Source organism: Triticum aestivum, chromosome 3A, assembly GCF_018294505.1.
Source record: "Triticum aestivum cultivar Chinese Spring chromosome 3A, IWGSC CS RefSeq v2.1, whole genome shotgun sequence".
Lineage (NCBI taxonomy): Eukaryota > Viridiplantae > Streptophyta > Magnoliopsida > Poales > Poaceae > Triticum > Triticum aestivum.
Window position 1 is genome coordinate 141954151 of NC_057800.1, and position 8918 is coordinate 141963068.

The following is an 8918-nucleotide window of genomic DNA, read 5'->3' on the forward strand; positions in this document are numbered from 1 at the left end:
ATGTGATTTTTGGGAAGAAGAATCAACGCGAGATGATACCCGAGGGGGCCACAACGGAGGGGGCGCGAACTAGGGGGGTGGGCGCGCCCATGACCCTCGTGGCCACCCCATAAGGCGGTTTGTGCCCTTCTTTTTCCGCAAGAAAGCCAATATCCGGATCAAATCGTGTTAAAATGTCAGCCCAATCAAAGTTATGGATCTCCAAAATTATATGAAACGGTGAAAGGCCAGAATTTGGAACGCAGAAACAGAGAGATACAGAGAGACAAATCCAATCTCGGAGGGGCTCTCACCCCTCCGCCCTGATGGAGGCCATGGACCAGAGGGGTACCCTTCTCCCATCTAGGGAGAAGTTCAAGGAAGAAGAAGAAGAAGAAGGAGGAGGGGCCCTCTCCCACTCTCTCCCGGTGGCGCCAGAACGCCGCCGGGGCCTTCATCGTGTGACGGCGATCTACACCAACACGTCCGTCATCTTCACCAATGTCTTCATCACCTTCCCCCATCTATCTACAGCGGTCCACTCTCCTGCAACCCGATGTACCATCTACTTGAACATGGTGCTTTATGCTTCATATTATTATCCAATGATGTGTCGCCATCCTATGATGTCTGAGTAGATTTTCATTGTCCTATCGGTAATTGGTGAATTGCTATGATTGGTTTAATTTGCTTGTGGTTATGTTGTTGTCCTTTGGTGCCCATCATCTGAGCGTGCGCGTGGATCACACCATAGGGTTAGTTGTATGTTGATAAGACTATGTATTGGAGGGCAAGAGTGACAGAAGCTTCAACCTATCATAGAAATTGATGCATGCGGGATTGAAGGGGGACCAATATATCTTAATGCTATGGTTGGGTTTTACCTTATTGAACGTTAGTAGTTGTGGATGCTTGCTAATAGTTCCAATCATAAGTGCATAGAATTCCAAGTCAGGGATGACATGTTAGAAGTGGCCTCTCCCACATAGAACTTGCTATAGGTCTAGTAACGTAGTCAATTGCTTAGGGACAATTTCGCAACTCCTACCACCACTTTTCCACACTCGCTATACTAACTTTATTGCTTCTTTACCAAAAACAGCCCCTAGTTTTTATTTACGTGATCTTTATATTCTTGCAAACCTATCCCGTTACACCTATAAAGTACCTCTAGTTTTATACTTGTTCTAGGTAAAGAGAACGTCAAGTGTGCGTAGAGTTGTATCGGTGGTCGATAAAACTTGAGGGAATATTTGTTCTACCTTTAGCTCCTCGTTGGGTTCAACACTCTTACTTATAGAAATAGGCTACAATTGATCCCCTATACTTGTGGGTTATCACTTCCACCCAAAGCTTTTAGGGTCTCTTATATCCAAAAAAATCATCAAAAAGTTTCATGGCATTTGGACTTTGTTTGGTACTGATTTCCTGGAAAACCAAAAATAGTAAAAAAAAACAGCAACTGGCACTTGGCACTAAGCTAAAAGGTTAGTCCCAAAAAATGATATATAATGACACATAATTGCATGTAAAACATCCAATATTGATACTATAATAGCATGGAATAATAGAAAACTATATACATGTTTTAGATGTATCACCTTCCATGATGGGAAAAGACCAAATTGGACACGCGGATCAGCCAATAATCGAACAATACGTTTCCAACGGTCGGATTTTTGAGCACAAGGTAACATTCCTTGCAGAGCAAGAAATGCTAACTAGAATTGCCATTTCTAGGGTATAAATATTTTTGGTCTATCCTTTGAATTTGTCTTGGATTCGTTGATATTTTTAGCATATGACGTTGTGACTATTGTAGGATCATTATCTTTTCATTTTATTGGACTGCAATATTATTTTTTAGATGTTCACGAGGAGGTCCACTCGCATTCGTGGTGATGCATCGAGTTCATCCACGAACGCCGCACAACAACAAAAAGTTTTCACGCAGGGATCGTCTTCACCTATTATGAGGAAAGGAAGAAATACCAGAAGCTTCATGCAAGGAAGATCAAGACCAACAAATGGGCTTGCGCATCCACACTCGCCAAGCTAGGTATTACTGATGATTTCAATTTGCTTTGTGATAATGTTGGGTTGCATCATTTTGTTTATCAGGGATGTTAGACATATGAACACATGACGCTTGAGTTTCTTAGTACTCTCTTGCACAACATAATGTTAGGCTTAGGCCAAATGCATATGAGGAAGAGTGGATAACCTTCCATCTCTTGGACCAAGACTTCAGCATTACTCTTAATGAGTGGTGTGCTCACTTTGGCTTCCCCAACAACCATGATGACATCCGCTATGTTTATGAATTCACTAATTTGCACCCTAGGCAATCCTTCTATTAAATGAGTCAACATAGCTCTAAGCAAAGGGCCAGTTGCATTAAATATCCTGTTATACATAATTTCAACTATGTTATAACTAACTCATTGCAAGCACGAGGAGAAGTTTCTAAGGTGAATGATGAGAATATGCTAATTCTTGGGAAAGCATCTTACCTTGACGTAGTCATTCGCCCAACTTAGGGTCCATTATTTTACTACACCACACGCATCACGCAAATCATGCACAAGGGGATATCCTGTGTGAAGGAGTGATCACCATGTTGGCAAACTCCCTTGGACTCAACTACAATCATCTTCGCCCCATTGTTGGTAACAACCTTGTTAATATTTCTGTTCTTACTTGCATCGTAATGGCAGTAGTTAGCCCTGGTCGTATTCACATTAAAAATTCCTGGAGTTGGGTACTTGTTGCTACTCCTATGCCTAACAATTTCTCCATAGAAAATGGACAATTGCATTATGTGCCACGGGAAGGAGATGCAGCTTTTGACCAAGAAGGCGCAAAACCTAAACAAGTAGATGAAAAAGAGCTCGACATCAATGAAGAGGAGGAGGAGCCCCAAGAGCAGCCACAACAAGAAGCCTACACCACCTACATGGGCCTTTATAGTCTCTAGGGCTCTATCAATGATATGAACAACCTCACTGAGTCCCTTCGAGGAACGTCCATTAAAATGAACACCAGCTTCTCCAACTGGAGGCAAGGATGAGCTCCTAACCAACCGTCACAATGATCTCTTGCTAGTTTGGGCTTGCAAAACCATAAGCTTTGGGGAGGTCAGAACCATGTGTACATCAAGATGTGGCAGTATTATTTGAATAAATTGTAATGAGGTTGTACTTCAGATCATTGAGCTTCAAAACACCCGTGTTTGTTTGTTCCAACACTTTGCTTTTTATTTGCTCATGTTTTTATTTTTGTCGTTGTGATTTTTCATTTGCAAGTTAGTTTTCAAAAACCCAACAAACTAAAAATGGAATATTCTTTGCTTTGTTCTTTTCTTTTCTTCTTGGAGTTCATTTGCATTCTTGTTTATATTACGAATGAGTTGATCTATGTCATACAACAAGGAATGCAAGCATAAAGTGAAGTGTGTAAATTCATGATCGTGAGGTATGTCTAATGACTCCCGTCTTTTGCACTTGAAATATTTAGAGTAGATGTAGTAGTAGTATGTGTGATGCGTACAAGAGGGAGTAAGTCTTGATAATTAAAACAAAGGTCTTGTTCTAGTAGCTGAAATAATTTTGTAGCCTTTATTCTATTTAGTCTAGATAACCGAGACTTGCCGTTAGACAGTCGTTAAAATAAATTGATCATAACTAGAATAACCATGCACAAGAGAAAGTCTTCATAGAGTTGGGAGTTGAGAAAAAATGTAGAGAAGATGATGTCAGAAATGCTCAACCCCATATTTAATTTTAATAAACTTGATAGTACTTATGGATTAAATTGTCTAGAGGAGCTTAGTTGAAGGGTGAACGAGATTATGCCAAAAATATGTGTTGTCTCTCTTACATGGTGCTTCAGCATCTCCTTGGTGCCATAGCCCCGCAGCTATATGCACGTGTATGTGTGTAACTGTGTATTCGTCACCTTTCTTGATGTTATGCTGAGAACTCCACTGGCCAATGAATGATCCACCAGAGTTTTGGCTCAGATTTTGGCTATGAGTTCGTCACCGTACGTGGTTGGAAACACTATAATATAAAATTATTTACCTTTCTCTTGAATGTGTGTGTATGAGGTAAATACCGGGAACTGATCACAAGAGCTTGAAAGAGACATGTATCAATATCCACAGTTTCCAAAATTAAGTGACATTGAAACTCTATGCATAATAACTTATTTCGCATAATCCCTTGACGTGACAATAAAAGTTTCATCAAACAATGATTGAAATAAAGGGTTAAGAGCCTTGAGGGTGCATGAGACATTCATGGTTGTGTTTATGAGCACTCAAGTATCATGCTTATCTTTACATACCTTTCACTCCCTAAATCATGTTTGGATCAATCAAATAAAAATGCGTCCATGCATTTTAGGCAAGTAAGTTTTAACTAGAGGAAATAGAATTGAGCATTTCAAAGTTGTTTTATCTAGTAGATCAAAAACTCTGAGTTGGTTATCTTTATTCACTAACACTTGCAAAATAAGCATATCACTACTACAACTAAGCTAAGTTTTCTCGTCAAGAAATTGTAATGCCCCGGACACACCCGCCGGTGGTCGTTACTCTTGGCGGGATCTAGACTGGCCCCACAGATCAATACTAGTCTTTTCTGTGCACTTTGTCCTCACTCGTGCGCACCCGGGAGCAACTTCCCGGTCGGTCACCCATCCTGACACTACTCCAAGCTGAGCACGCTTAACTTCGGAGTTCTGTCCGAATGGGCTCCCAGAAAAGAAGGAATTCCTTATTGATATGAGTAGTCTATCATCCCTAATAAGCTAGGCTATCACATACACCTCCACTCAGAGGAACCGACGTCCTCGTCGGGCCACAGGAACGTTCCCTCTTGGCACAAACGTTTGTGCTTCCAGTCCGGTTCATGTGCCATGTCGGGTGCCACGACGGGTCACGAACGTCATGAACAACATGACCACGCACCTGTCCGCAACCATCCGTGTAACCGCGAGGGTCGGCTCTGATACCAACTTGTAACGCCCCGAACACACCCGCCGGTGGTCGTTACTCTTGGCAGGATCTAGACTGGCCCCACAGATCAATACTAGTCTTTTCTGCGCACTTTATCCTCACTCGTGCGCACCCGTGAGCAACTTCTCGGTCGGTCACCCATCCTGACACTACTCCAAGCTGAGCATGCTTAACTTAGGAGTTCTGTCCGAATGGGCTCCCGGAAAAGAAGGAATTCCTTATTGATATGAGTAGTCTATCATCCCTAATAAGCCAGGCTATCACAGAAATGGAGGGATATCTAGGTGTACCAATCGTAAGTGTACCAAAACCTTCTCGTTATTATGCTTTAAACAATTGAGTTCCTCGTGATCCCGATTTCTCTCTATGTTGATGATCAAGTTTAACATTGGGGGAGTTGATGAGTGTTATTTTTACACTCGTCTACCCTTTGTTTAAATCAAGATATTTTCTTTGATATTGCCACAAATGACTAATGAATGCATAAGATTCCAAAAGTCCTCTCTTTATTTTGTTTCTATAGGAAATGGGCTAAATATGGACGAAGTCAAGTGAGAACATGGAAAGGAGTAAAGGGGAGGTAGAAGAAAATAGGAGGAGATGCACTAGAAGAAATAGTGGAAAAGAGAATGTTTCATGCGACCACGACCCCTCGCATGGGGAGTCGTATGGCGTGGAAACGAGGCTCCTTGTTCACCTAAACAACTTTTATAAAGGTTTCGAGGCTGAAATGTCAACAGAACATCCGCAAGAAGAACCATAATAGAGTCATCCCCGTCCATCTCCATCAACCCTAGCCGCTACCATTTCCCATCTCCATCACCACCATAGTTCTTCTTCCACAAGATCATACTGGTAATCGTGTATCACCCACGGCATCCACTTTAAGACATATTATCAACCAATATACCTTCATGGTGTGTTCTATGATGTGTTCTTTGTGTGATCTGATCTTCATGCATGTGTAGTTTGGTAAGGTATGGGTTGAGACAAGGGCCTTGCAACCCTATGTATTTGTTGTGGGGTTCAATGGAAGGGCTTTGAATTAACGTCCCATATGTGTGAATTTTTTTCGTAGATGTCCCTTGTCTCCTCTGCATTCTTCATCCTTGCAGGTACCCAAGATCATGGAGAGCGAGCCAAACAGAGGCTAAGGGTAGTGAGATTGTGAAGAGTTATTCTAAACACCAGTGACAAAAATGTTTAGTACGGTCTTAATGCACTACTAGGGAAAAGCCTAGCAGCAGCGCGAGTTTTAGGCCCATCAGTGGCGCGGGCTGGAGCGCCACTCGTACGGTGCTACAGCTAAAGGTTAGCAGTAGCATGGGTTAACCCACACTACTGCTATATCGACTTAGTAGTAGCGTTTTCTCCAAACAGCACTACTGGTAATTACTAGTAGCGCTTCTCCCAGCACGCGCTACTACTATTATTTCGTTTTTTATTTCATGTTTTATTCATACACCTTTATACAAGATTTCATACAGCAACAATTTAGAGATTGTTTTTACATCATATTAAGTTATTACATCACTAGGTGAAAGAACCGTGGACTAGTTTCAAGTGGATGGACATCCACTTGAAACTAATCCGCGGTTCTTTCACCCAATGATATAATAAATATCATCGTCATCATCATCATCATCATCATATCATTAACAACTTATCATCATAATACATCATTGTCATATAACACCTCCTCGTGATCATCTTTTTTATCAATGAGACATCACATAGCACGTTGGTCACTAGTCATAATCACAACTACTCCTCATCATCAACTCTAACACATTGTACCACATAATAAATATTGTACCTCATATGACCTACTACATTCTCTTAGGACCTACTATATTCTCTTAGGTAAAATAGCATAAAACAAGATACCGCCTGACTCTCCATTATGTAGAATGGAGATTATCCTGTCTCCAATTTTTGTCTTTCGCACAATGTTGCTTCCAAGTACCTCCTTACGATTGTCCATACATTTTTTTCCATTATGTGATTTTCATGTCTCCACCTCGTTTAGACATCCGATATGGACAGGTGAGATTCATAGGACGACCTGGCTGTATGTTCAAAACATTAAGGCGGCCTTTTTGATACATTAGATGAGGCACACAATCATCCGGGATTTTCTATTGAAAAACATAGTAATAACTTCATAGTTACAAATGTAGTTAAGTTTTAGAAGAATTTATGCAAAAGATGCATGGATGTCGTAATAGTAAAAAATCTTACCATGGCATCTCCATGGATGTTACCATAGTTCAACACGTGCACTAGTGGCACGTATTGACCACAATGTGGAGGAGTTTTATTATAGATATTGTAATTGTCAAGATCAGTACAAAATGCGACCAGATGATTTTTCTCCTGATAAGTTAACTCAGAGCCATCGATGTAGTAGGTTCTGTCTACCATGTTCCGCACATTGTTTGAACAATGAAAATAAGCTCTCAATGGAAATAAGCTATCAACTATTTTGAAATTAACAATATAAATTAGTTAAAAACTATGTTTGAGAAACTCACATAGCGGTAGAATTGGAAGCGTATCAACAAGGACCGAAATGTCCAAATTGTCTTAGTCGACGTGAGGATCACCAAGATCCATGGTGACAAACATACCCTCTTGAAAATCATACATCTTGCAAAGTGCTTCCCAACCCGGGCAACCAAAATGGGATGCACTCTCAGAATTGTATAGATTTACCTCAAAATCCATACCATGATGGGTCCTTAGGTTAATTTTCTTTGTTTCATTCCTCTCATGATCTTCAAAACCCATCCTCTCCAAGACATAGCATCTTGCATGGCATGGGATAAGCTAGTCGAATTGTAAAAGACGAAAATTACATGTTGAAGTAGTAGAAGTCGAGCTTAATTACGAAAAAACACTTTGCATAGTAGCTTACATATCACAATCGAAGGCCTCCTCGAGCTTAATACTGAAGCGCCGACCTTCGTAAAGGTGAGGCCTGTCGTAGAAACCCCGGTCATCGTGGCACCAGTCGCACTCCCCCGGGAGACTTTCTTCGTCCGAGTACGACATTTCCTATGTTCATAATTCAAATATTAAACTTGTAAAATTAAATATATGTACTAAACGAGTACAACATTACACCCCACGACAACAGTCGGGATTCTTCGTCCTTGACAGACTTAAAGTCAATCCGAAATATCATTTAATTATCTTTCTAGAAAATCCAGGCCACGGAAAATTCACGGAAAATTCACGGAAAATTCCGGCATGACCTTTGCTAAAACAGGACATATCGAGCGCATGAAATTTGTCGGAACAGAAATTAATCAACACTCCAGCAAAACATAGGCCACTCGGAGTAACATGAACATGATCGGCCACTTGGGCAACCACATATCCTATTTGAGCAACACAAGATATACATGTTTGTATCTACATCATATCTTATAGGACTCATATTGACATGGAGATTTGGCTAGTCTCACCTCAAGGTCGGAGGGGGTCGGTGACGGCGACGATGGCGGGGATGATGGAGGAGCTCCTTGATTTCTGCAAAAACAAAAAACCTATAAATAAAACCCTAGCGAACGACATCGATGCGGGAATAATTGCTTAAACTGGAAAATTAACAACAAATGTGACATGTTCAACTAGTTCTATTAATTCAAATAGTTCTTACTAAATATAAACTTACTATAAATGGAAATAAACTAGTTCAACTAGTTATATTAATTTTCTTACTAAAAATACATTAGTTCTATTAATTCAACTAGTTCTTATTAAAACTAAACTAGTTCAACTAGTTTATTAATTTACTAACTAATTATTTTAAACACTTACTAAAAATAGTAAAAACCACATTATACAAAGTAGGGAGGAGGGGAAGAGAGGAGGAGGATAGAGGAGGAGGGGGAGGAGGCCAGTGGGATCGGAG